This window comes from Tupaia chinensis, unplaced genomic scaffold (genome assembly GCF_000334495.1).
Source record: "Tupaia chinensis unplaced genomic scaffold, TupChi_1.0 Scaffold000383_1, whole genome shotgun sequence".
Taxonomy (NCBI): domain Eukaryota; kingdom Metazoa; phylum Chordata; class Mammalia; order Scandentia; family Tupaiidae; genus Tupaia; species Tupaia belangeri.
The window spans coordinates 1,074,686-1,102,263 of NW_006159885.1; the positions used below are offsets into that span (position 1 = coordinate 1,074,686).

Below are 27,578 nucleotides of genomic sequence, written 5' to 3' on the forward strand. Positions count from 1 at the left end.
TGTGAGAGGAGGGTGGGAAGGGACAGAGGGTCAGAAAGAGGGGTGGAAATAATTCTAGCAACTAGAATTGGAAATTTTTTTTTTTGTAATGTGCATGATTGAGTCACTTTGCAGTGTGTACTGGATGGGAGATCGCATTTTGTGTGCTGTGATGATGCCTAGGGAAGGAATGTAAATTGAGTTACAAAAAAAAGTTTCAGGAAAACAAAATGTATCTATTCAATGACTGCAGTAGGATATGTAGCCCCAGTTAGGTGCTAATTTATAGGATGCATAAAGTTAGACTTGTGCTCATGGAAATGTGTGTGTCACATGTGTTTGCTAGGAGGGTATTTGGATTGATGAGGGTCTTTGGTGATTCAATAAAATGTGGGGGGGAAAATGGTATAGAAATAGATAACAGAGACAGTGTGGGAGGAGAACAGGAGGTGGCAGAGGGTAAGAGAGGGAACCAAGGATGGGGGAGAAAAAGCAAAACATACAGAAAACAAGAAATGGAAGATCATTTGCTAATAATAACATGTTTGTTGATGTGCTTGATTGAGACAATATACAGTGTACTCTGGATGGAAAATCTCATTATGTATGCTGTAATGACGTACAGTGAATGAATGCAAATAAATTGGAAAAAAAAAAAAAAGCTGAAGGCTTGGGACCAGCAGTTAGCGTAATGGCTATGTCACTGGACTCCCATGTAGTCGACCATGGTTCCAGTCCTGGACCCGGTGGTTTAAACACACGCCAGATGCGTGTGCGTGCATTTCCAAGATCCCGAGAGAATGGAGGAGAAGGGATTGCAGCACGACCATCCCCCCTGGGGGGGGTTGATTTCTCACTTTCTGTCTTTCTGGCGAGCACACACACCCTATCGCAAAAACCTCTCAAAAAAAAAAAAAAGTTGAAGGCGTGTAAATGGCAGAGCCAGGATCTAAACACAGGTGGGTCTGACTCCATAGTCTATATTCATTTAAATGCAGTTTGGGGCAGGCAGAAGTTTGGTAGAAGCTCTTTTCCATCCTGCCACTCTTCACATGGAGGAATTAAAACATATGGTGCATTGAGAGCTTCCACAGAGGTAGCCATGTCAGAGGAAGACACCTGTCTCAGGGCCTGCAGATGGCATGGTGGTTAAGGGTGCTAGACTCCCACATGGCTGACTGCGATTTGAGTCCCGGACCTGGCAGCTTGCTTTCTCACTTTCCTTCTCTCTCACTCTCTCACTCTGTCCCTCTCTGGTCAAATTCAAATAAATAAAATGAATAAATAAATAAAGTTAGTCTAAAAAGAAAAAAAAAAAAAGACATCCAGCTCCTCAGCATGTGGAATATTCAGCCCTTCCCATGTATTCAGGAAACCTTGGTGCTAAGAACAACTCTAGGAGGGGAGGGACTGTTTAACCCCATCTGTGGATAAATGTAGATAAACACCCTCAGGAGTGGTTGAGAATGTGAGGTTTCAGTTTCTCTGTGAGGCCATTTTTATAAACAAAATTAAAGAGGTATACTTCCTGAAATGACAGAGGGAGTGTTTTGTCATCAGGACATCCTGGAAGCAGCCTGACTCAGACTGAGTCAGAGTCTGACTACCACAGAGGTTCCGCCTTGTACAAAGCCTTGTTCCTGGTACACTGTTGGCATACCAATGCCAGCGGGATCCACAAACAGCCCTTTGTGTCGATGGACTGCGAATGGAGATGTCTTAGTTAATATTCTGCAGGGCTCACACTTCCTTCTGAGTGTGTGTATGTGTGTGTGTCTGTGTATGTGTGTGTGTGTGTCTGTGTATGTGTGTGTGTTGCAAGACTCAGTCACCTCTAGATGGGCAAATAACTTCAAATCATTTCTACAATGGAACACAAGGAGGAAATTTGCATGTAATGAGCTCACCCTCCTCTCTGAGCTAGGCACTCAGCACACATTATCTTGTGTGGTGTCCACCTAGCAAGGTGAGCCTAGCCCTACCTGCTATGCCCAGTCCACAGAGGAGTACAGGGAGGCTCTGAGAGGTTATTCTGCTTGTACAAGACCCCGCATCACTAGGGCACCATCTTATTCAGATCAGTCTGACTGCAAAATACATGCCTATCCTCTTCATCGTGTGACTTTCTAAGGCAGAGACAAGGAAAAGGAGCCAACGTTAGAGGTCCCCAACTGTAGGCAGGTCTGTGCTGCCACCTTACAACCCTTACAGCAATCCTGCAAGGGAGAGCTTTCTATACTCATTTTATAGATGAGAAAGCAAAGGTTCAGAAAGCTTTAGTAAATTGCTACAAAATTATCTGTGCTCTAAACCTAGGTAGGGCTGACTCCAAAGCCTGGGACATTGCCACCACACCATTAATTCTCACTGACACAGTTCTGCCCCTCTATCCCTGCCCTCCACCTGCACTGTTTCACTTTCTGTCCTTTACCCCACTCCTGACCCATTAACTCAGAGAAGTAAAGACAGGGTCTAGAAACTAAACTAGTGGGGTTTTTTTCTTCTTCTTCTATTTTAAAGAATTATTTATTTAATTTTATTTATCATTATCATCATTTTCCAATTTGCTACAGGGTACACACAGAGAAAGAGAGAGAGGGAGAGAGAGAGGAGAAGTGAGAAAGCAAGCTGCCAGATCCAGGGCTTGAGCCATGGTCAGCCATGTGGGAGTCCGGCACCTTAACCACCATGCCACCTGCTGGCCCTATACTAGTGGTTTAAACACCAACACACAGAGTGCATGTGGCGAATAAGTGTTTTTCTCAACCTGCTGTGGTAAGGATGGATTCATGGGTTTCAGAAACAGCTAAGAGTAGTTTTCTCTTATGGAATCGGGCGTATGCACTGGACAGAGGAGGGGTTCGGGCTCAGGAGAAAGCACATATTTGTTTTCCTCTGGCCTAGTTGACTGTGCTTGCTTAGCTTCATTTGTCTCCTCTATAAAGTGGGGTCGACTCAATCATCCCTGAAGGCACTTCACCCTCGAGATGCACAAGTGGAGGGAGAGGGGTTTCTGGAGAGAGCAGAAAGCTAAAGTGAATGCCTTTGGTCCAAAACCAAGACTTTTTTTTTTTTTTCTTTTGAGAGGTTTTTGCTATAGGGCGCATGCGTTCACCAGACAGAGAGAAACAGAAAGACAGAAAGCGAGAAATCACTTCCCGGGGGGGGGGAGGGATGGCCATGCTGCAATCCCTTCTCCTTCATTCTCCTCTCGGGATCTTGGGCACACACGCACAAGCGCCCGGCATGAGTTTTAAGCCACCAGATTTGGGACTCAAACCGCTGTCGACTACGCGGGAGTCCAGCGACATAGCCATTACACTAACTGCTGGTCCGCAAAACCAAGACTATTCAAGCACCAAGTGGCCAGGAGACTTTCACATTAGACTGTACAAACCCATTCCATACGACTGGCCGTTCCTACTCCTTTCTTCCCTCCTCTCAGTCCTAAAAGGCCCATGAATGTTATATCATAATTTCTAGTTATTATTTTTGTCTAGAGAGGAACCAATTTTTTTCGTCAGATTACATTATGTGATTCCCAGTTTTAGTTCACTACACTGACTTAAGGAAGTAGCTCAAAATAATGAAACATGTTTTTAAGTAAGTGTTTCAAAAACAAATCTCTGCTCTTGGAGGATGCAAGGGGTCTCAGCCTCGTGTTCTGTCTTGTTCCATTTTCCCTTTGATCCCTGCACAGCAGGCTGCTCTGAGTTGTTAGTTCCTGTCACATCATCCATCCATGTATTCATTAATTCACTGAGAGTTTTATTTATTTATTTATTTATTTATTCATTTAACACCTACCAAGTAATAGACTGGACTGGTTGCTTGGGAAACATAGTCACAGATGAGCAAATAAAAAACAAAAACCAGACACTGTTCTTCTCCTTAAGGAATTTAAAATCTAGTGAAGGAGAAAGAAATCGATCTATTTAATGCATAAAGAATGTGTAATTTAAAAACCCTGCGGGTCAGTATTTATAGTGCAGTGGTTAAGCTCTGTGCATTGGGAGCCGGATCCCACATGGTTAACCTGGGTTCAAATCCCAGTCCTGGTGGCTTGAAAACCATGCCTGGTGCATGCATGAGTGTACCCAAAATGCTGACAGGATGGAGAAACAGAGAAGGGATTGTGGCATGACTATGCCCTATTTGGGGGTGGGAGGTTCTCTCTTTCTCCCTCTGGTGAGCACACACTCCCTCTAACAACAACAAAAATAGAAAAAACATGGGGCTAGGAAGGAATGATATATGACGCTTTGAGAGCAAAAAACAAAAGTACCTGATGGAAGATAGTCATGTTTGAGTAGAGATCTAAAGAATGGGGTGGAAGGAGGGATCTGGGGACTGATCACATTTGCATTTGGGAAGGATCTCTGGATACACTGTCGAGAACAGGCTGTAGGGGCAGCAGTGGGAGAAGGTGCACACTCCAAGGAATCTAAGAGAGCAGACAGAAGGCTGTTACAGAACTCCAGACGCAGGTGATACTACCTTGGACTAGGGTCATGGCTACATGGTGGAGAATAATGGACAGAGCTCAGAGTTGTTGTAGAAATATCACTGCCAGACTCTCTAACTGGAGAATGAGAGGAGAAGGTGCCAAGGTTGACTCTGAGCTTTGGGTCTACAGAACTAGATGACAGGTGGCACTGTTTACTACATACTGGATGCCCAACACAGCACCCAATGCTATGAGTCACACAAAGAGAGCACTGGTCCCAGGCCTTCCCCTGTGTCCATGCCAGAGAAAGACCAGGTTCCATGATCTCTTACAATTCCCCACTCCAGCCATTAGGTCTAATGTGAATGCTATAATCATTCTGCTGACCCTGTTTCCAACCCTAGCCAGAGTGAAACCTCATCCTCTCTATCCCCAGAAAAATGCCAGTCTTCATTCTAAATCCAGTGGTTCAAAAAAACAGGCATGGCTCCTGCTCTGGCATGGAGGTGGACCTTCCCGCCCACATGCCCAAACATCCACATTGACCCACAGCCCCTCTCACAGCCACTGTCTTGAGTCCTGCTGTCCCAGTTCCAGCAGCTTCCCATGTATTTCCCACTGCCTCTGTCCCAGCTGTGTGCCTCTCACCAGCCCTCAGAGAGTAAATTTGGTTCACCTTGGTTTTAATCCTTGTGTGCCCTCAGGACAGAACTCTGGTCCCCTCTAGCTCTTCCCATCACCCTAGAGCAACGGAAAGTCCTGGAACAGAAAGCATGTGTGCATCAGTTAGGGCTTTTGTTTTCTTTTGTATTGGGAAGAGAACGTTAAATGTGTGCGAATGTGATAAGTATCTAGACAGCTCAGGATTACTACAAAGTGGGAATGAAAAGAGTTTGGACTTTTCTGTGAAATCACCACCATAAAGAGTAGATTTTCTCCTAAGGGAATTTTTACCAGCCTCTAGAGAAAACACCATGCTTAAGTCCCCACATAGCTGTTTATTTAAGAAAGTAATCCCATGTAGGATCCAGAAAAGTTAGATAATCTGAGTTTGGTTTCTTCCTCCCCACCACCACCATAAAACAGAAATAACATCCACCCGACAGGCCACCAACAGGCCTTTGTAAAGTCTAAATGGAGCCATGGCAACCAAAAGGCACTAAACTCAAGTGTTTCTCATCACTACCAGCATGTCTCATTCCTTATTTACCTTTTCTGGACCTATTTCTTCTGCCCTCTGTTAAGAAAGACAATTTGATCAGCAGAAGACTTCTCCAGGGATCTCACAGATACTGTCCCTCTTCTCTCTTATCTAGAGTAGAAGGGAGTGATACAGTCAAGTCTCAGAATTTCAGCCCACAGAGCACCCTCCCTGGCAAGGCCCCCGGCTCTATCCATTCACTCATTCAATAAATAGTTAGTGAGAATCAACTTTGTGTTGGTCACCGTATGGAGTGTGAGGGCATAGAAGTAAAAAAAAAAAAAAAAAAAAAAAGACAGCACTCCTTACGATGCCCAAGGTCACAGGGATATAGCTGGGGACATAGCTAGGTCATCAGAGAAGTGTTCTGTGATAAGTCACATGTACCTTAAGACAAGACAGTGCTTGGGACCAGCAGATGGCCTAATGACTATGTCACTGGACTCCCATGTAGTTGACCGCGAGACCTAGACCTGGTGGCTTAAACTCACGCCAGGCGCGTGAGCGTGCATGCCCAAAATCCCAAGAGGAGAATGGAAGAGAAGGGATTGCAGCGTGACCATCCTCCCTGGGAGGTGATTTCTCATTTTCTCTCTGTCTGTCTCCCTCTGTCTTTCTGGCAAGCATATGCGCCCTATAGCAAAAACCTCTCAAAAAAAAAAAAAAAAAAAACAGCGCTTGTGTAAGATTTAATGGCAAATGTAAAGAGGAAGATTTGGCCAGAGGGAGTCCAGAAGTTTCGCAGAAGAGGTGAATCTTGAAGGGGGCATGGGACAAACAGTCAACCTGGGAACTTCCTGATGTCATGAGCAGAAAAGAGATGCTGAGGACTGGAGGTCTTTCTTTTTTTTTTTTTTTTTTTGTGGAGAGATTTTTGCTATAGGGCGCATGTGCTCGCCAGACAGACAGAGAGAGACATAGAGACAGAAAGCGAGAAATCACCCCCCAGGGGGGATGGTCACACCGCAATCCCTTCTCCTCCATTCTCCTCTCAGGATCTTGGGCACGCACGCACACGCGCCCGGCGTGAGTTGTAAGCCACTGGGTCCAGGACGCAAACCGCGGTCGACTACGTGGGAGTCCAGCGACATAGCCATTACGCTAACTGCTGGTTCCCTGGAAGTCCCTCTTGAATGAAAGAAAGTTATACTGGAGAACTGGAAAGAAGAGCATCTTCTCTTTCTGCCCCTCTTCATGTGTTTTCCTGTCAGGTCAGAGGATTTTCCATCACAGAGGAATCAAACATTCTTGGAGTGGAGAGTGAGACAGCTCACTCATGCGTGTTCTTTTAAAAGCGTACTGCAGTAAAACCAGTGACCTAGTAACAGCCTACATGACTGTATTGTTTTCTTTTCTTTCTTCCTTTGCTTCCATTTTACCTGAATTGAACAAATGTGATATATACCACCACCACTAATAAATTTCACAGCCACAATCCCTGAGCTGAGCAATTTGGGGAAAGGTACTTTTTTTTTTTTTTTTGCAGTAATCACACGCATGAAGTAATCAAGGGACAAAGAAATTAACAAACTCTTCAAGTTACATTCCAAACCCCATCCCTGGCATTTACTTGAAAATATTAAGTACCTTCAAGGCAAATCACTGAAGTGGCTGAGCAATCTACTGCAATATTTAATGATGCTTATAAACCCTAAACCCCTTCCGGGATCATTCCTAGATAGTGATGGAACTGTCTGATGTTTCTGAAACTGTGAGTGCTTAATTATGCCTAACAAAGTCAGTTATCAATAAAGTGCATCCATGTCTGAACTCAATCTGTCTTTGCCTCTGTCATTCAGGATGACCGGGGATCAGGTTGAATGGGGTTGGCAAACTTCTCCTGTAAGTCTAGATAGTAAATATTTTAGGTTTTGCTGGCCAGTCTCTGTTGCAAGTACTCAATTCTGTCATGGTAGGACAAAGGCTGCCGTAGATAATCTGTAAGTAAGTGAGCGGGCCTATGTTTCAATAAAACAATGTATGGTCACCATAATTTGAATTTTATTTAATTTTCATGTCATGAAATCTTTTACTCTTGGATTTTTTAGACATTATAATGTAAAAGCCTAGTCCCTGCAGCTCAGCTGGTGATGTAGCAGGCTACAGAGCTGGAAACCACATGCTAAGTGAGGTTTGAATCCCCGGCCAAGACATCCTGAAAATACAAAGGTGCGTGTGTATATGTGTGTGCGTGTGTGTGTGTGCATATGCATGCATGCACCCAGGATTCTGGAGGACTGGAGGACTGGAGGAAGGGGACTGTGGCATGACTGAGCCCTGCAGAGGCTCTTCTCTCTCAGATGTGCATGTGTGCACATGCTTCACCATGAATTTAAAAAAAATTTTAATTAAAAAAATGTCAAAACCCAGCCCCATAGCCTAATGATTAAGGGAGCCAGATCTCCCATGTTCAACCACAGTTTAAATCCCAGCCCTGGCAGTTTGAAAAACATGTACAAGCATGCCCCAAATCTTGACAGGATGAAGAAACAGAGAAAGGATTGCAGCATAAACACACTCCAGTGGGAAAAGTGCTTTCTCCTTCTCCCTCTCTCCCTCCCTGTCTCTCTGTCTCTCTCTGGTGAGCACACACAGACACACACACACACACACACACACATTGGCATTTTTAAAATTTATTTAAAAACCATTCTTTGGTTACAGGCTATACAGTGGGTGGATTTAGCCCCCAGTCCATAGTGTAAACCCTAATTTTGAACAACAGGGCTGAGGTGAGTCAGAACAGTAGGAAGCTGGTAAACTTGACCTTTTCAGTCACGACACCTGGGCAGCCAGGCAAGCTCCTTTGTGGGAAGCTGCACACCAGCGAGTCTGCCGAGGTTTCTCAGAGAGCAAACAATTACCATGATTGGTTCCCTTCCAAAAACCTGACCTTCGAAACCTTGCTCTGATTGGCCACTAGAATCCCTCAAATTTGCATATCCGGCACCTCATGATTGGTCCAAAAGCAACCAATCATAACCCACCGTTAACAACCAATCAGGGCCCACCGTTTACAACCAATCACAGTCCTCCATTTACAACCAATCACGACCCACCGTTTACAACCCACCAGAGTGTATATAACCATGATAGCTGGCCCACAGTAGCCAGACGACACAGATGACCGAGAAGATGACACAGACGACCGAGACAACGACAACGACCAGGAAGACGACAACTGAAGAGCCTGAAGAGCTGAAACACCGCGCAGTCTCCAGACGACCCTGAAGATCCTGAAGAGCTGACACTGCATCGTCTCCAGACAACTTGGGCGACCCTGAAGAGCTGTAACACTACATCGTCTCCAGACGACCCTGAAGAGTTGTGACACCGTGTCGTCTCCGTGCTGCTCACAGTAGATGACGCAACACTACGTCGTCTCTGTGCTGTACCGTGCTGCCCACAATAAACGGACGACACTGTCATCTCTGTGCTGTAACACTACGCTGCTTGTCCCGGCTCTCACTCCTTCACTCAGGAAACCCGTTTGGGTGTCCCCCCAGGTCGGGACACCTGGCACCCGAACAGGGACGGGACAACTCCTTAACCTTAACCCTAGGTTTCTGTTTTCTCTGTCTGAAATGAAGATAATCAGAGGGTCATGGAGAGGACTACAAGAGGTAATGTATGTGGAGTAGACAGAAGTTCCAGAATAGTCCAGAATGGTTGAGCTCAGGAAGGATTTGAGTGCTTTAGAAATGCCAGCTCTTGCTTTGTTTGGCTTTCTAATTGTCTTACTCTCTGTGGTTTTTGTTTATTCCTCTTTCTGCGTATTTAATGTTTCCCTAGTCGCAAATGATTACCTAAAATGGCAAATGATTAACTAATGAAGCACGAGAATGAATTTGCTCCCCACAAGAGGAAAACTGCCCCCCCCTCCCTTATTGACTTGAGTCTTCCCAGCCAGACCCTTTTCCTTTCAGTGTTGGTAGCCTAAGTCAGCCCCTGGAGGACTGGGTGTCAGCTACTATGAAATACCAGGGAGAGACTAATGAAGCCACAATTGATTCATCAAGCTGGATGCCATCTCCCTGTGAAGGCATCCCATTAGAGATGTAGGTCTCTGAGAGGATTTACAACAGCAGCAAATGTCAGTAGCAATTATATGGGTCTCATCTCTCTTATCAGAGCTGCCACCCACTTCTCCCTCTCCCTCAAGCTCCCCAAGGTTTATAGATTGTGAGAACCAAAGGTCAGAGTATCCTCTGCTAAGCTCAGTGAGTTTCCTGGGCTGGACAAGGGTGGGGAGTATCTCTGTTCACCGTGGAAGGAAAGTAAGAAACGAGGTCCTGGAAGAAATGAGGCCTGAGCTTTCTGAGAGCTGGAGCATGGAATCCAGCATCTTCAGAATCTCTAAAAACTCAATCTTTCCAACTATGAAAATATTCAGAAATTATTTTAAAGAGACCTGCTCCAACCTACTGGTTCTTGAAAAGCAATATCAGAAATCCTGCCGTGTCAAGCTTTTGGCAGACTTCATGAATGCTCAAGGAAGTCTATTCCCACTGACCCATAAACCAAAGCTGAATAGGCACCATCAGGAAGAGGTGGCCAGATGCACTAGAGATGATGCACCTTCAGAATGAGGAGTCAGGCTTGGCTGCAGTGGTGCATGGTGTTAAGGCACTGCCATGTGGAAGCTGAAGCCACTTGAAGTCACAAGTTCTATGCCTGGACCAACTACACAGACCAGGCATGTGGCATGAGCCTATGGCCCTAGATAACAGAGAAGCTGGGGCAGAAGGACTGCAATATGGGGACACCCATCAAAACACAAATAAAAACCTGTGTGTGTGTGTACATGTGTGTGTGTGTGCATGTCTGTGTGTCTGTGTGTCTGTCTCTGTAAAAACACAAGAAAGGAGAGGAGAAACAAAAGAAGGAACGGGAAGAGAAAAAAAGAAGTATAAAAGGGATCCCAAAGAGCTCTCTAGCTCTCTTCCCACCAAATGGTGAAAAATAAAGAAACTCAGTCTGCAACCCTGATGGAGCCCTTACCAGAAGATGGTAGAGTTATCCTGGTCTCAGACTTCTAGCCACCGAAACTGTAAGAAATAAATGTCTATCATTTATAAGCCACCAAGTCTAGGGTAATATTTTTTTTCATAGCAGCCCAAACTGACTAAGAGCTAAGACAACTCCAGCTGGAGAAACTCAGAAAGGCTTTGTCTTTTCCCTGGGTCTGGAATGCCCCTCTTTGCCTGAGAAGCTGACATCGTGGCTCCTTCCGCTTGGCTTCATGCCCACTGTTTTGTGGAACCCTGTGCACACCTCTTTCTTAGCAATCCCCAGACTGCTGCACTAGCTCATGTGCTCATCATCTCATCATCTTCATGCTGACTTTAAGATTCACTTTTTATTCCCCCTGGAATCCAGCACCAAACCTAGCACATCGCATAAATGAATGAGCAAGGAAATGAACAATCCAACAACTTTCCCTGGAGTGGAGGTATAGAAATATCCCTTAATTATTTTTCAGATTTTCTCGACCTCCTGCACCCCAACCCAGGACAATTCTGAAGGGTCATCCCAGCTCCTGAGTTCCATCCAGGGCAGGCTGAGGCTTTCCTGGAGATTTTCTCAATGTTCAACTTTGTCCTCTGCCCATCCTGCATCTGACTGCTATTTGAAGCACATTTAGCATAGCACCCATTAGATTGATAGGTGACTCATTAAAAGATTATTAGTATTGTCATCGACATTGCAAGGAGCAAAGAGCAAGGCAAGGCTACAGAGGCCTCTGAAACCAAATGGATGGGTTGCAAGGCTGACCCCAAGAGAGACAGGTCTACTAAGGCATTCAAGAAGGTACAGCACATAGGTTGCCTGTAGGCATCTAATGGAGGTACCTAAAGTGTGTGTGCAGCAGAGGCTGTGTGATCAATCCTTTGGAAGTTGGTGAGATTTCAGGAGAAAGTCTAGAATCTACTCTCCTGCTTCTCAAGCAAGTACCAGGACCCATGGGGAACTAGAATTTAATCAGCTTCTAGAAAAAGCAAGGATGGATTTTTCATCACTTTTGCAGTGATGTTGCCCTAGGGGGCAACCCTGACATCTCTCAGACTGTTCTCACGGGGACATTAGGACCGGCCTAAACACATGCACAGATGTAGTTGTGCTTGGAGTAAATTCGTCTTTGCCACAGCTGCAAAATTAGTTCTGTCTCTTCAAGCATCAGTAAACACAAACAGGATGGTTCCTACCTAAAGGCCTGACAGTCTGGTTTCATTTAGTCGTATTAATCCAATGAATACTAGCCAAGAGGGTTACAAAAACGAATAGGGCCTGATTGCTGGCCTTGAGATGAGGCCATTCTTACAAGAAGAGACAGATACGTAAATACATGACATGATAGTAAACTTTGTTGTATAGGTAGAAATCTCTCCTTTCCCTGCCTGTTACACACTGGGCACTGTGCTCAGTATGGCAGACACACAGATGAACTGGATGTTGTTTCTGAACACAAGATTCTTAAAGATTAATGGGCACAGTTGGAGCATTAAGGAGGTGAAGAAGGGAAACTGGAATTCTGAGCCAGGACCTAGCCTCAGTCCTGAAAGTAAACCCAGTCCTGATTGCAAAGAATCCCAGACACACACCATCTTTGCTTTGTACCTAACCTAGAAATATTGAGATAATAAGGCAAACCCAATATACAAACAGATACAATAAACTTATTTCATCAGATTCATTTCAGTATCCAACAAAATGTAAATCAGGTTTCTGCTTACTGCAACTCCCAGTACCTATTTCCAATAAAGAAAATGTAGCTAAATAAGCGCAATCTCCTTTTCTGGTTAATATGTCCACATAGATATGCATTAAATATATTTTATACATGTCCAAAGGAGACAATTAGAAATAGCTCTCCCAGTCCTCCAGCAAATCATTAGTGGTATATAGTCATTACACTAGAATACCAGAAGTTTTCCACTGAAGATGGTAGATTAAACACAAGTATTTATCTCCCCTCTCTTTTTAGATTTCACTAAAGTTTTAATAAAGGAATTCTTTAAAAACTACATGCTCAGAAAAAAGAGGACAGAGTAAAGGAGCTTATTGTGAGTGAGGGGTTGGGTTCCAGCAGAACTGCAGATGTCAGGCAGTCAGTAGAGGAGGATAACTGAGGCACGGGCAGGCAAGCCCCAGCAGAATATGCTCCTAGGGGGCGACAGACAAGAAGAGAATCAATGTGCCCCCAAGAACCCACCGAAGCTCACAGACTCAGGTTTGGAGAAGAGCAGAGCAAAAGCTGGAGCTGAAAATAGGTTAATAGAAAGGTTTCCCTAAGAAGAATGGACACCCCCCCACACACACACACACACCTGTCTCTTTGCTGCCATGTAACTCTGTCCCCCCCAGTCTCCCAGAACACTCATGCCTGGGCAGGCATCCCCCTACACTAACAATGACACACTAGAGGCTTCTCCTCTGAAAAAATATCAAGGGATTGGAGGGAAAAAGGCCTCTTCATTCAGGTTTTATCCTCTAGGAAAATGACAGCATCTTCCCCACTCCTAAAGCAAAGCCTGCCCACCACACAATGCCCGCCGCCCACTCAAGAAGGTACAGCGCACAGTTTGTCTGTAGGCATCTAATGGGAGTACCTGAAGTGTGTGTGCAGCAGGGGCTGTGTGATCAAGCCAAGAATCACAAGATTACCTGAGGAACATGAACAAATCTCCAATATTAAAAATAAATAAATAAGCAAGCAAGCAAGCAAACAGGACCAGCCAAGACGTATGGTGGTTAAGGCAGCTGCATCCCACATGTCCAACTTCACAAATTTGAGTCGTGGACCCAGTGGCTTGAAAATCACATTGAGCACATGTGTGTGCATGCCCAAAATTCCAAGAGGAGAATGAAGGAGAAGGGGTTGTCATGTGGCCACTCCCATCCCCTGGTTAAGGGGGCAAGGAGTTTCTTCACTCTCTCTGCTCCCCACCCTCAATGAGCAATGTGCCCTATAGCAAATAGAAATAACAAGTAAGCAAATATGTGACATTATAACTTAAAAATCTGTAATAATTGACAGTATTCATTCTGCCCCTTTAGTTTTCCTTAGAAACTATATGTATGATCTTTCTTGCTTGTCTTCAATATTTGTCAGTTTCTCTTACATCCTTTCATCTTTCTTCATTTATGTTTAAATTTGGGTGTTTTTTTTCACCTTCTATTTCTCTTAAGGAACATGTTTATTTATGCAGCCAAGACAGCAGTCAAAGAGAACCCAAGAGTCCAGACAGGAGCAGGAGGAAGTGTCCAGAAAGCAGACACCTGCTCTACTGGCACAGCTGGCAGCAGGGAAGGGAGTCAGAACAAAAGGAATACATGAGAGGGAACCAGCAGTTAGTGTAATGGCTATGTCGCTGGACTCCCACGCAGTCAACTGCGGTTCGTGTCCCGGACCCGGTGGCTTAAAACTCACGCTGGGCGCGTGTGCGTGCGTGCCAAAGATCCCGAGAGAATGGAGGAGAAGGGATTGCGGCGTGACCATCCCCCCTGGGGGGTGATCTCTCACTTTCTGTCTCTATGTCTCTCTCTCTGTCTTAAAAAAAAAGGAATACATGAGAAAGGAAGGTAAAACAATAAGTCAAATGTAATCAAAGTACACTACTTATTTTTCTAGTGATATTTACTTAGTGATAATCACAAAAACACCACTTTTAACTAAAAATAACAAAACTGCTATATTGGGAGAATAAATAGACTGGTGCAATAGAGATGCATCCTCATTTAAATGTTATTGGGGCTGGCAGGTGGCATGGTGGTTAAGATGCTGGACTCCCATATGGCTGACCACAGTTCAAGTCCTGGATATGGCGGCTCTGTGTGTGTGCGTGTGCGTGTGTGTGTGTGTGTGTGTGTGTCTTTCCTTAGTCAAATTGGAGAAGGAGGAGGAGGAGAAGGAGAAGGAGAAATCAACTAAAATACTTTTTTTTTTTTTTTTAGAGATAGATAGATTTTTGCTATAGGGCAGGTGTGTTCGCCAGAGAGATGGAAAGACAGAGAGACAGAAAGTGAGAAATAACCCCCAGGGGGATAGTCACACTGCAATCTCTTCTCATCCATTCTCTTAGGATTTTGGGCATACACACCTGGCATGGGCTTCAAGCCATCAGGTCCAAGACTCAAACTGCAGTCGATTACATGCAAGTCCAGCAATGTAACATTATACCATTTGCCAGTCCCAAAATAAATGATTCTTAAAATAAATAAATAAATGCTGAGACCAACAGTTGACATAATGGCTATGTTGCTGCACTCCCATGTAGTCGACTGTGGTTTGAGTCCTGGGCCCGGTGGTTTAAACTCATGCCGGGCGCGTGTGTGTGCATGCCCAAGATCCTGAGAGGAGAATGGAGAAGGGATTGCAGCGTGGCCAACCCCCCCGGGGTGGTGATTTCTCACTTTTTGTCTCTCTGTCTTTCTGGCAAGCTCATACACCCCATAGCAAAACCTCTCCAAAATAAATAAATAAATAAATAAATAAATAAATGTTTCAGAAGGAAGTGAACAGAAACTATCTAAAGATGATAGGCCACAAGATGGTAGAATGTGCACGGTGTTCAGTGATCTGGAAGCATCTATCAGAAGGAAGGGTACAGGGATACCAAATGGCTGCCTCTAGGGAGTGGACTGAGGGTTAAGGGTGGGAAGACAGCAATTAGTTTATTGTTATCATATTATTTTTTAGGTTTTTGCCATAGGGCATGTGTGCTCACTGGAGAAAGAGAGAGAAGATAGGCAAGAAATCACCTCCCCGAGGTGCTGGGAGGGTACACCACAGCCCCCTCTCCTCCATTCTCCTCTCAGGATTTTGGGCATGCCTGCACACACACCCGCCGTGATTCTCAAGCTGCCAGGTCCTGGATTAGAACCAAAGTGGCCATGTGGGAGTCCAGCACCTGAACCACCACCACACACCTGCTAGTCCCACCATATTATTTCTTAACCATGCACATAATTGCCTTGATCATTGTTTTAATGATAGGAAGGAAAAGAGAGAGAGAACTAGGTATTTTTGAAAGGGCAGTGCCATGTCCTGATGCTCCCCACAGCCTTCCAGTCAGCTAGGACCACAGGCACACACTATGGCCTGGCCTTGTTAGCCTGGTCCAGGGACTGAATCTAGGCCTCCCACACTGCTTTAGCCTGTTCCAGGGGTGCCCAACCACTTGCACCACTGTGGCTGGGCCATAATCTTAGACTCTGAGTGGAGTGTGAAATGAAACCATAAATCTGATGATCAAAGACTAGAGGAAAAACACAGTACGGTAAATGTATTTGGGACTTGGGGTAATTGTTTTTCCCTCCTTATTGTATTTGTTGTGATGGCGGTCTTCAAAAAGTTTGTGGAGAATGAGTATAATGAAAGAATTACAGGTGGATTTCAAGATTTTAAAATATTTCCTTTGTTTTATTTATCATTATTATTGTAATTTTTTTTTCATTTGACCATAGCAAGAGACAGAGAGAGAGAGAGCAAGAAAGCAAGCTACCAGGTCTGGAACTTGAACTGTGGTTAGCCATGTGGGATTCCAACATCTTTATCCACCATACCACCTGCCAGCCCAGAATTTCAAGATTTCTACACCAAAATAAGGTCATATTTTAATTCCATTTCTCCACAAACTTTGTGAAGTCCTTTCATGTATGTATACAAATATACATTATATATTATGTAATTATTTACATATTTTATAGTTATATAGTAGACCTAATATATAACAGAAAATTTAAAAATCATTAAAGAGAATTATGTGAAGATGGCAGAAATGTCATTATAATTTCTCAATATCACCAAATTCTTTAGAAAAAAAAGCAATTAGAGGGGCTAGCAAGTGGCATGGTGGTTAAGCTGCTGGACTTCCTTCCACATGGCAGAGCCCCCAGACCTGGTGCCTTGCTTTCTCACTTTCTCATTCTCTACAGCAAATTAAAAGAATAACAACAATAGTGATAAGTAAAATTAATTTTTAAAAGAGCAATTAGGTAACAAAACCAAAAATAGGAACATTTACATTAAAATTTGTGACAATGGACCCATGAATCCCTATGTGCAAGTGAATGGAAACAAACCACCAACAGCCACCAGACCTCCACAGGAGAAAGCAGAGGGAAGCCTGGGGCAGCATCTGAGCATAGAGACCCCTGAAGGGCCCACAGGCATTCACTAGACCTGGAGAGCCGGCATAAAAACATCCATGGAGACTGAAAAGCTTCTCCTAGCTCAGTGAGAACCGAAGCTTACTTCTAGGACTGGGCCCCACGCCCAGGAGAAGCTGCACACCATCTATCAAACAGAATCAAACTATAACTGTTTTGAATCAAGCTCAAACACTTTTTTAAAACTACAAGACATAAAAGAACATTACAAATCAGACTTGAAACAACTTAGAAATGAATGACAGAAGTCAGGAAAGAGCTGAAATTTGTGACCAAAGCATTTCAGAAATGAAGGCTATACTAGAACACAAGAGCAAATAAGCAAATCCAACGTGTTTCTCCATATGAAATAGAAGGTGAGGCCAGCCAGCTTGGCAGCAGCTGAGTATACTCCCAAATCTCCCCTAGCTGTCTGCATCCTGGCAGCAGCAGGGAGAATCCGGCCTGGGGGGTTTGGAGACTCACACCAGGGAGAATTCTGACCAGAGGAGCAGCAGTTAGGAAGAGAGAGAATTCAGACACAAAAGTCAGGCAGGTCCCCAGGGGACATTCCATTCATTTCAGAAGCAACTCTGAGAGGGACAAGGAGCTCTGGACTCAGTCAGGCCACCTGGGGTCCTGACTGCCACTTACTGGCTTTGTGACCTCAGATCAAGTCATTTAATGTTTCTGAAACTCAGCCTTCCCGGGGGTATAAAAGAGTTAATAGCACCTGCCCTGCCACCCTCCCACAGCTCAGGAAGGACCGGATGAGAAAATAACAGCTGCCGCTCAGCTGCCGCTCAGCTCACCGCATGCTTGCTCCGCGCCAGGCAGTGGGCAGCATGCTGCATGCGCTGTAGTGCCTCTTAATCCCCATCAGCCCTCTGAAATAGCCCCTGTAGCTGTCTCCCTCTTACAGGTGAAGAAACAGACTTGAGTTCAAGTAAATTATCCAAGTTAAAGCTGATACTAAGTCCAAGTAGATCCACTCCAGGTTGTGTTTTTTGTTTTAAGAATTATTTATTTATTTATTATCATTATTATTTTTTTATTTGAACAAAAACAGAGAGATAGAGAGAGAGAAAGGGAAAGCGAGAAAGTAAGCCACCAGGTCAGGTCCCAACAGTCAGCCATGTGGGAGGTCCAGTGCCCCAACCACCATACCACTTGCTGGCCCCAGGTTCTGTGTTCTGAACTCATGCCATACTGCCTCCTGGAGCACATCTCCAGAAGGACCCTGGGTACTTAGGATCATACAACAAAGACTCAGTCGGTACCAGCTGCTACCCACAGGCTAGTCCCCCCACCAGCAAAACAGAAGGGATGCTTCTAGGATATATCCAAGGAAAGGCCAAGGGTTTTTAGGGAGATACAGAGACATAAGTCCTCCAAACCCTGCAGACAGACTCTGGGGGCACTGTGGCTCTCCCACCCCCACCCCATTCTTACAAGACAGACAGAGATGCTGCCCTCTGGAGAGGAGAGAGTTCCTGGGAGTTTCCATATTGCACAAGACAGTCTACTTTTGTAGAAGAGATAAAAAGGAGCCCAGACTAAATGTCTTTGCCACGTTCCAGTGATGAGACAGGATCTGACAGACACTGCAGAGCTTCAGTACTACAGTGGTGATATCTAGGTTCAAGTGTGAAGGCATGGCTCCCAAGTCTAGCTCTGACATTAGCAAGTTGTGTGGAAAAGTCACTCCCATTGTCCAGACCAGATCACCCCTATGTTCATTACCAAAACACAATTCCTCCAGATCTATATTCCTGCCTGAGCCATGGGCCCTGGGAGGAAGAGACTCAGCACTTAGGAAGAGTCCTTTGGGTGCAAATAGTGCCAGGGTCTTTTTTTTTTTTAGATTCTTTAAAAATATTTACTTATTATTCATACATAAAATTGCTATACATCATTTAGATTGTGAAGAGGCTTTACCCAGCATGATATACATCTCAGTCCAGCCCAGCTGAGACCACCATACACATCCTCATCAACAGATAATAAACCTTATGTGTCCCACAAGTGTCTTACCTCTCCATTTCTCCCCCAAATTTTCTATGCTCTTCCCCTCTCACTCTCTTTCCACTGTCTCTAGTGGCCATTACAATTTTTATTACTTTTATGTTCTCCAGTCTTTCCGTCTCTACCATAGAGTGCAGACAGTCGTTATTTGTTAGGTAGAGACATGCAATGTCTCTCTTTCATAGCCTGTCTTGCTTCACTCAGCAACAAATCTTCCATATTCATCCACTTTCTATCAAATTCCAGGGCCTTGTTTTTTTATGGCTGAATAGTATTCCATGGAGTATATGTGCCACACTTTTTCAATCTATTCATCTGGTTTGTAGACATTTGGGTTGGTTCCATGTCTTAGCAATTGTGAATAAGGCTGCAATGAATATAGATGTGCAAGTGCTTTTCCGACTGAGTGCTCTCCTGTCCCTTGGGTAAATACCCAGTGCCAGGGTCTTTTTAAAATAGGGCCAATTCACTTGTGTTTTAAAATAGGGCCAATTCACTTGTGCAGCAGTAATGTGCTGCTCAAGCAATACTAAATTTATATAGAAGGTAACAGATTCAGTTCCACAGTCAACCTGTATATGCCGGGCACATGTGCCCATGAACCTAACTGGCTGTGTGGTGGGGATTCTGGTGTGAGATCCTGTTGAGGGTGCTTGCCTCTCTCTATAAGAAAAGAAAAAAAATTTCTAAATAAATGATAATAGCAGTACTATAACCTATATGAAGACCTTATTTATAAGATGCTATTAATAAACATGGTTTTTCAGGAAAAAAAAAAAAACTTACTGTGCTAAATCCATGCAAATGCCTTCTAAATGTGGCAGTTTATGATAAGAAGTTATCCAGGGGCTGGACATTGCTGCAATACACAGGATTCTATAAGGTTGACCCACATGGGGAGGTTTTGAGTTGGCATCCCTGAACACACTGTGCACACATACCCCTGATATGGCTTAGGGTGACCAGGGTTGGGAGTGGATCGTTGACACAAGAACCCGCTAGGGTGCTGTCCTTCTCTTACTCACTTGTACAAGGAAAGAAAGGAGGGAGGGAGGGAGAGACGGAGGAAAAAAAGGGAAAAAATTATAAAGCTATCTAAAACTTGAAAGTAAGACAAAATGACTATCCCATGCCCCTTTACAGTAATATTAGAGCATGTATAAGAGCTTCTGTCAGCACACTGAGATTGGGGTGAGGGGTGATGGCAGAAGAGTGGTCTGTGGGAGATCTAGGAGCTTCAGGAAAGACCCAAGGGTCCATATGAGAAGCAGTCAAAAACTGCACAGGAAGTTTTCACAGTAGGACAATCCACAGAGCACCACAGAAAGAAGTCTGGGAGATAAATGGAATAATACAAGAGAAAGATGAAATATTCCTCTGTGGCCAACTCCTACTCAGCTTAGACATGGCTTCTTTGGGGGAACCTTCCAGACCAGGTCAGGTTTCTCTGCCCCATGTTCTCAAAGCATTCTCCCCTTGGTCTCACTTGTCTACCTTGTAACCTAATGCATGTCTTTCTCAGTATGAGGGATGGGAATCAAGCAGAAAATACTATCCAAAATGCTTGGGATCAAAAGTGTATTGAATCTTGGGAACCAGCAGTTAGCGTAATGGCTATGTCGCTGGACTCCCACGTAGTCGACCGCGGTTCGTGTCCTGGACCCGGTGGCTTAAAACTCACGCCGGGCGCGTGTGCGTGCGTGCCCAAGATCCCGAGAGGAGAATGGAGGAGAAGGGATTGCGGCGTGACCATCCCCTCTGGGGTGTGATTTCTCGCTTTCTGTCTCTATGTCTCTCTCTGTCTGTCTGGCGAGCGCACGCGCCCTACAGTGAAAATCTCTCCAAAAAAAAAAAAGTGTATTGAATCTCAAATTTTATTAGATTTTTAAAAATATTTGCATTTGCATAATGAGATATCTCTGAGATGAGATCCAAGTTTAAATTCAAAATTTGTCTCATATATCTTATATGCACAGACTGAAGGTAATTTTATACAACATTTTTATATAAAATTCTGTGACCCATCACATGAGATCAAGTGTGGAATTTTCCACTTGTGAAATCATGTTGGCACTAAAAAGTTCTACATTTTGGAACATTTTGGATATCGGATTTTCGGATTAGGGATACTCAACCTGTATATGACATATACAGGCACTCAATTGATACTGAATGGGTGGATGGGAGAGTAGGATGGATGGATGGATGGATGGATGGATGGATGGATGAATGGATGGATGGATGGATAGGTGGGTGGGCAGATGGATGGATAGAGAATCTAGTGCATGTCCGGGTAGATGGGTGGATAGATGATCTGAAAATACAGATGAGGTCAAGAAAAGGGAGACATTACATTTGAAGAAGCAAAAGTTTAGGGGGGAATAGGAGGCATATAAAAATAACAGCATATAGGAGTTAGCAGGTGGTATGGTGGTTAAGATGCTTAAGTCCAGGGAACCAGCAGTTAGCGTAATGGCTATGTCGCTGGACTTCCACGTAGTCGACCGCGGTTCGTGTCCCGGACCCAGTGGCTTGAAACTCACGCCGGGCGCGTGTGCATGCATGCCCAAGATCCCGAGAGGAGAATGGAGAAGGGATTGCGGCGTGACCATCCCCCCTGGGGGGTGATTTCTCGCTTTCTGTCTCTATGTCTCTCTCTGTCTGTCTGGCGAGCGCAAGCGCCCTACAGTGAAAAATCTCTCAAAAAAAAAAAAAAAAAAAAAGATGCTTAAGTCCATAGGCCAAATCTGTGGTGAGTCTCGGGCTCGGTGGCCTGAGAACATGCCAGGCACATGTGTGCATGCCCAAAATCCCAAGAGGAGAATGGAGAAAGGATTGTGGCATGGCCATCCCCCGGGAAGGTGATTTCTCACTTTCTCACTCTGTCTCTGTCTGTGTCTCTCTGGCAAGTGCACACATCTTATAGGGAAAAAAAAAAAAGTCTACAAGAAAAAACATAAGAGGAGGAGGCAGGACCAACAATGAGGGAATTTTATCAACACTTCAGCTATCAATGAGAAAATGCATTTGCCGGTTGCTGGCTAATTCAAAGTTTCATGGTTTATTTTCAACTCATCATCTATTTTAAAACTGACTTGAATTTCGCCTCTGGCTACCTACAGTTCATCTCTCCTGTCTCAACGTTCCCTCTTAAGCTTATCTTTATAACTTAACCCCAAAATAGTCCCAATTCCAAACATTCTGACATGCTGTCTGTAAAAACTATCAAAATACCTCAGAAGTGCCATCATTTCTACATTCACTTTTTTATTGCCAAGATGACTTCTTACATCTGAGGGTGACACAAAAATCCCTGGTCAGCACATATATCTAGATTCAAGATTCAGAAAATGTGTCTTGAACCATTATTTTGTATTTACTCTTTGTTCTATGTTTAATAACTCAGTTTTTTTAAAAGCTCATAAAATTACCTATCTATGGCCAGCTCTTATGATTAAGGCCTGGGTATAGGGAGAAGGATCCCACATGGCTGAATGCGATTCAAATCCTGGCCCTGGTGGCTCAAAAAACACACTGGGCATCTGTGTAATCCCGATAAGAAGGAGAAATGGAGGAAAAAGGATTATGGCATGACCGCACTTCACTGAGAGGTGCTTTGTCTCTTTCTCTCTTTCCTGCGTGCACACATACACTCTCTGGCAGTAAAGTAAAATAAAATAATACATCTAATATATGCGGTAAACATTGAAACTAGATGCTGGAGATAAAAGATGAACAAAATACTAGCAGAAAGTAGGTTAATAAATACATGTCAAGAATGCAGAAGAGTACTGCTTTTCCCAAAGAACTAGTATAAACTTCTCTTAGAGACTATGTGAACCATGTAACTTTGGTTGTTCTTTTTTCAGTGGAAGGAAAAAAAAACTCCAACCTGAGCAAACTAAAATAAGAGGTATCATTGTTTGCTCATTAGATCATGAACCATAGCTAGCAGTAAATAAACACAAAGGGTACAGGTATTAGAGAAGTCCACCCAGCTTACTATTGACAAAAAAAATGTAGATGGATTCCAATTGAGTCTTGTGGGTGGGCAGTGTCTGAAAAGCAAAGACAGAGGCAAAGAACTATCAGCAAGAACAAAGGCATGGGGTAGAAAAGCAGGATGGCTTATTCAAGCAAATTCCAAGTGGCTCAAGACTTGTGGAGCATAAGGTGCATGTGAAAGTTGGAGAGAGGAAAAGGTGAGATAATGGGTCTTTCTACCACGCAAAAGCCCTAGAGCACCATCTTCTACCTGACCAGTCAGGGTGATTATCATGATAGGGGCTAGCTGACTGAGAACTTGTTCTGAACCAGGTGCTGTTCTAATCCTACCAGGCAAGTCCATGTTTATGCCCTTTTAAAAAAAAAAAAAAAAAAACTTTTCATTTGCTATAGGGCAAGTGTGTTCACCTGAGACAGACAGACAAACAGAGAGGAAGGGAAAGTAAGAAATCATAACCTAGAAGGATAGCCATGCCACAATCCCTTCACCTCTATTCTTCTTTAGGGATTTCAGGCAGGCATGCATACAGACCAGGTGTGTTTTTCAGTCGGCCACATGGGATCCAGCTGCCTTAACCAGGATGCTACTAGCTGGCCCATGTTTATGCTATTTTTATGGATGAGGAAATTAGAGTTTGAGAGAGAAGCGTTGTTGAAGGATTTTAAGCAAGAGTAGCATGTTAAGATTTGTATCTTAAAAACACATCTCTGCACACAGTGGATATTTACAGATGAAATGATACATCTTATCTTTGCTTCAAAATAACCTAAGAGTTTGTCTATGGGGATAGATAAAATTTTCCACAAGCTGATAATTGCTGAAGTTAGGCAATGCATACTGTCATACTAGTCTGTCATCTTTCATGTCTGAAGTTCTTCACAATAAACATTTTTTAAAACTCTCTGACTGCAATGTGAATTTCCAATTGACAAGCGTGAAGGAGGAAGGAATGAGACCAGTCAGGAGTAAACAAGTGAGAACTGCTGAAACCTAGAGAAGTAGCAGGATAGAGAAGACATTTGGAGAGGAAAAATTGTTTGGTAATTAGTCTTTGGGGTGCAGGTAGAGAAAAATCTGAAGTCAGGCATGGGTGCCTATTATTAAGTGACGAGGTAGTGCAGGAGCTGTTTACATTACTGGGAAGCAGGTGGCACAACTCTTAGGGCCAGACCTAGGACTCCGTAGTCAGCGTCACCAGCACCGTCTCTGAGGATACGTTGACGAGCACCTCCCACAAGGACTCTGTGTAGAAGCCCACCCTTCTGTGCATGTAATGGACAGGGCATCCCCCATAAACCACAGTAGTTCCTGCAACTTGCCCAACATACGCAAGTCCTGGGTCCTGGGGAGAAGGCAGGAAGCAGCCATGACGCTCACCCTCCAGGGCTGTAGGTGGCAAACATGGACGTGAGGCAACCTCCCCGCCAAAAGTAGAACAGACTGAGACAAGGCTTTGCATTTCCAAGAAAACTAAAGATTCAGCAAAATTTCAAGAAATTATTATGGAAGGAAACAAAGGCTCAAACATCACAGGAATCCCAATTCACAGATCAATACCCAGATCATCTGAGGCATCTCTACTTGGCTGAAGAGGAAAGACTCAAGAAGCAACTAAGACAAGTTGACAAGCCTTTGTTGGAAATTGATCATCTTCTGCCTGACAAACAAGGCAGCGCCAACCAGGCTTGGTGCAAAGATCAGTGTAGCGCTCACCAGCCTCAGCCAGAAGAACGGGATAGCCAACCAGTAAAATGTTTTTTTCTTTTAAAATCCTTCACTCTAAATGTAAATAGTGTTATATGAAAATTATTTTAGGACAGTTCATATAGGAATTAGAATTTTTCTGATTTAACATGTTTTAGCAGTGTAATTAGGCAAACATTTTCATGGAGGCTTTTAGCTTAAATTACTAAATTAGGATAGGTTAGCATAATTAAAGAAGTAATAGAATGTGAGAAAAGAGATCTGGAGTTTTGGATTTCTGCTTCCTCAAGTACATGTTAACTTCTGTTATTATTTTTAAAAGGTTGTATTTTGTTTTGGAGCAGAATTTTAAGTCTAGTCATTAACAGCATGGTGTCTAGAGCCAGGCTTAACATGTTGGAGCCACAGTGTCTTCTCTAAAATGGGAATGATACTGCATTCTAGAACTGCCAAGTTGTACAACTCCGGATTCACACATACTGTATAGTGTTCCTGAAGCATTTCATGACATTGTGCAAAATGAATTCATTTATATAAACATTTTAAAAGGTATATGATATATGTTATGGGTATATGGAAATGACTCCTCCTCTGTAAACGACAAGGAATAGCTAGCAATTAAAAAACAAAAGGAGCAGCTCCATAACACTTTTGTTTTCATAAGAGCCAACGTATAAAACTGTTTCTGGGGGCCAGCAGGTGGCATGGTGGTTAAGGCAGCTGGACTTCCACACGACTGACTACAGTTCGAGTCCCGAACCTGGCAGTTTGCTTTCTCACTTTCTTTTGTCTTTCTCTGGTCAACTTCGAAAGAAAATTTAAAAATAAAATGACGATGAATAAAATAAAATAATTTTTTTTTTTGAGATAGAGATTTTTGCTATAGGGCACGTGCACTCGCCAGACAGAAAGAGACAGACAGAGAGATAGAAAGTGAGAAATCACCCCCCAGGGGGGATGGCCATGCCGCAATCCCTTCTCCTCCCTTCTCCTCTCGGGATCTTAGGCACACACGCACAGGTGCCCGGCGTGAGTTTTAAGCCACCGGGTCCAGCCGCGGTCAACTACGTGGAAGTCCAGCGACATAGCCATTACGCTAACTGCTGGTTCCCAATCATTCTTTTTAAAAAACTGTTTCTGCACACATTTCAAGTAAAACATGCTAAAATTAAAACTTGCAAAATAAAAAAAGTGTTGTTTGGACTGTAATTTTTAACTTCACTAAGACTTTGTCCATTAATGTTGTGAGCTCAAATCATGACACAAGATGAGGCATAAAATCATATTTAAAGACTATTTTTAGTTTGAGGTAAAAACAGAAAAAAGTCATTGAAGTTCAAAAAAAAAAACTTGTCAAAAGGGGACTGCAGTGTCAGCTAAGTTAGCACAGGAACGTTCATGTAGTATCTGAAGCCATGGTTATGGATCTGACTGTCCAAATTTCCAGTATGGAAACTAAAAAAAGGAACACCTTGGGGACAAGTCTGGAGAAAGAGGCTCTAGCATGGTAGAGTATGAAGGAACAGTTAGGGTCAAGAGAGATGAATCTCACCCAAACTAAGGGAGCCGAATTTTCAAAAGCAGTGAATAATCTGTTAAAAGAGACAAAACGCCCACTGGAAGATGTAAGATTAGATGTTTGTCACTGTCTTGGCGTGGGCAGTTTACTTAATGAGAACAGAAATTGGGTATCAGAGAGGGGAGTACATAGAAAGTGATGGTCATTGTCAACTTGCTATTCTTTCTAGAAGTGTGACTATGAAAGGTCAGGGAATAAGACTAATTGTTAGAAGAGGACATAGGATCTGGCAGTTTATGTATTTGTTTACTTTAAGAAGGCAGCTACTAAAATACGTTATTATGGTTATAGAGTGAATATAATGAAAAGTTGACAGGAGAAATAAAGATTATTACTGAATCAAATGTCTGATGGACATAAATGGACCCCCAAATTGTTAAATTAGCCGCAGCAGGGATATCTTCAAAGAGGTAAGAAGTACTTGAAGACAGAATAATTCTACATGGAGACTAGGTCCAGATGTGGTGAGTCATGACTAAGTAGAAGAAATGGAAAAGAGACACGGTAATCAAAGAGCCTTAAGATTAAAGTTTATACATACTCACAACTTCCATAATATCCTTCAATTTAAAGCATTTTTCAGTCTGTCATTCCTATATTGAAATCTTTATTTTTTGAATTTAATATTTTTTTTAATCTTTAAGGCTTTCTGTGTTTTCACTGGTTGAGATATTTCTCCAACAATCTTTATTTACCACCTTTTAATATATAATGTTAAAATCTGCAACTATTTTTAATATCTTATTTGGACATTTTGTTAATAACTTTGGTGTCCTATTTCTTCTTCCTTTCCACAATTAATTTGCATTGAGCTTCCACGTTACAAGTATTGCATTTGACATGATTACACCATTATTTGGTTAAAGTATTAATTATTGTGATTTACTTGTGTTAATTTACCTTGTAAAGTTCCATTATGATTCCAAAGAAAATAAAAACGTCAAATTAGAAAGTACAAGAAGAATATGAATAGGTACAAGTTAAGTGTGCTGCTAAGAAACAAGAATTTGAGAGAAGAAAAGAGAGAAACTCAAAGGCTTTAAAAAAAAAAAAAAAAAAAAAAAAGAAAAGAAAATGAAAGTTTTTAAAATATAGAGCAAAAACACTAAAAAGGAGCCAAACTTGAATTTACAAATGGACTATCTTCTTTTAAAAACTACAAGAAAAAAAAAAAAAATAAGGCAGGGACCAGCGGATGGCGTGGTGGTCGAAGGCACTGGATTCTCACAGGGCCGACCACGGTTCGAGTCCTGGACCTGGTGACTTGCTTTCTCCCTTTCCCTTTCTTTCTCTCTGGTCAAATTTTAAAAATAATAAGTGGAATTAAATAAATAATTCTTTTTAAAAATTAAAATTAAAATAAATCATTCTGTCTTTCAGGGTAAAATATCTACTGAATGTCCTTTGGGTTCTTTTGTAAATATAATGGATGATTTTTTTTTTTTTTTGGAGAGGTTTTTGGACACATCACAATCCCTTCTCCATT

The 27,578-nt window shown here is 43.1% G+C and overlaps 1 pseudogene; it reads left to right on the top strand.

Moving 5' to 3' along the window:
* LOC102485769 (thyroid transcription factor 1-associated protein 26-like) overlaps positions 1-27,235 on the top strand; it is a 47,017-nt pseudogene extending 19,782 nt beyond the window's left edge.
* The last annotated feature ends 343 nt before the right edge of the window (positions 27,236-27,578 follow it).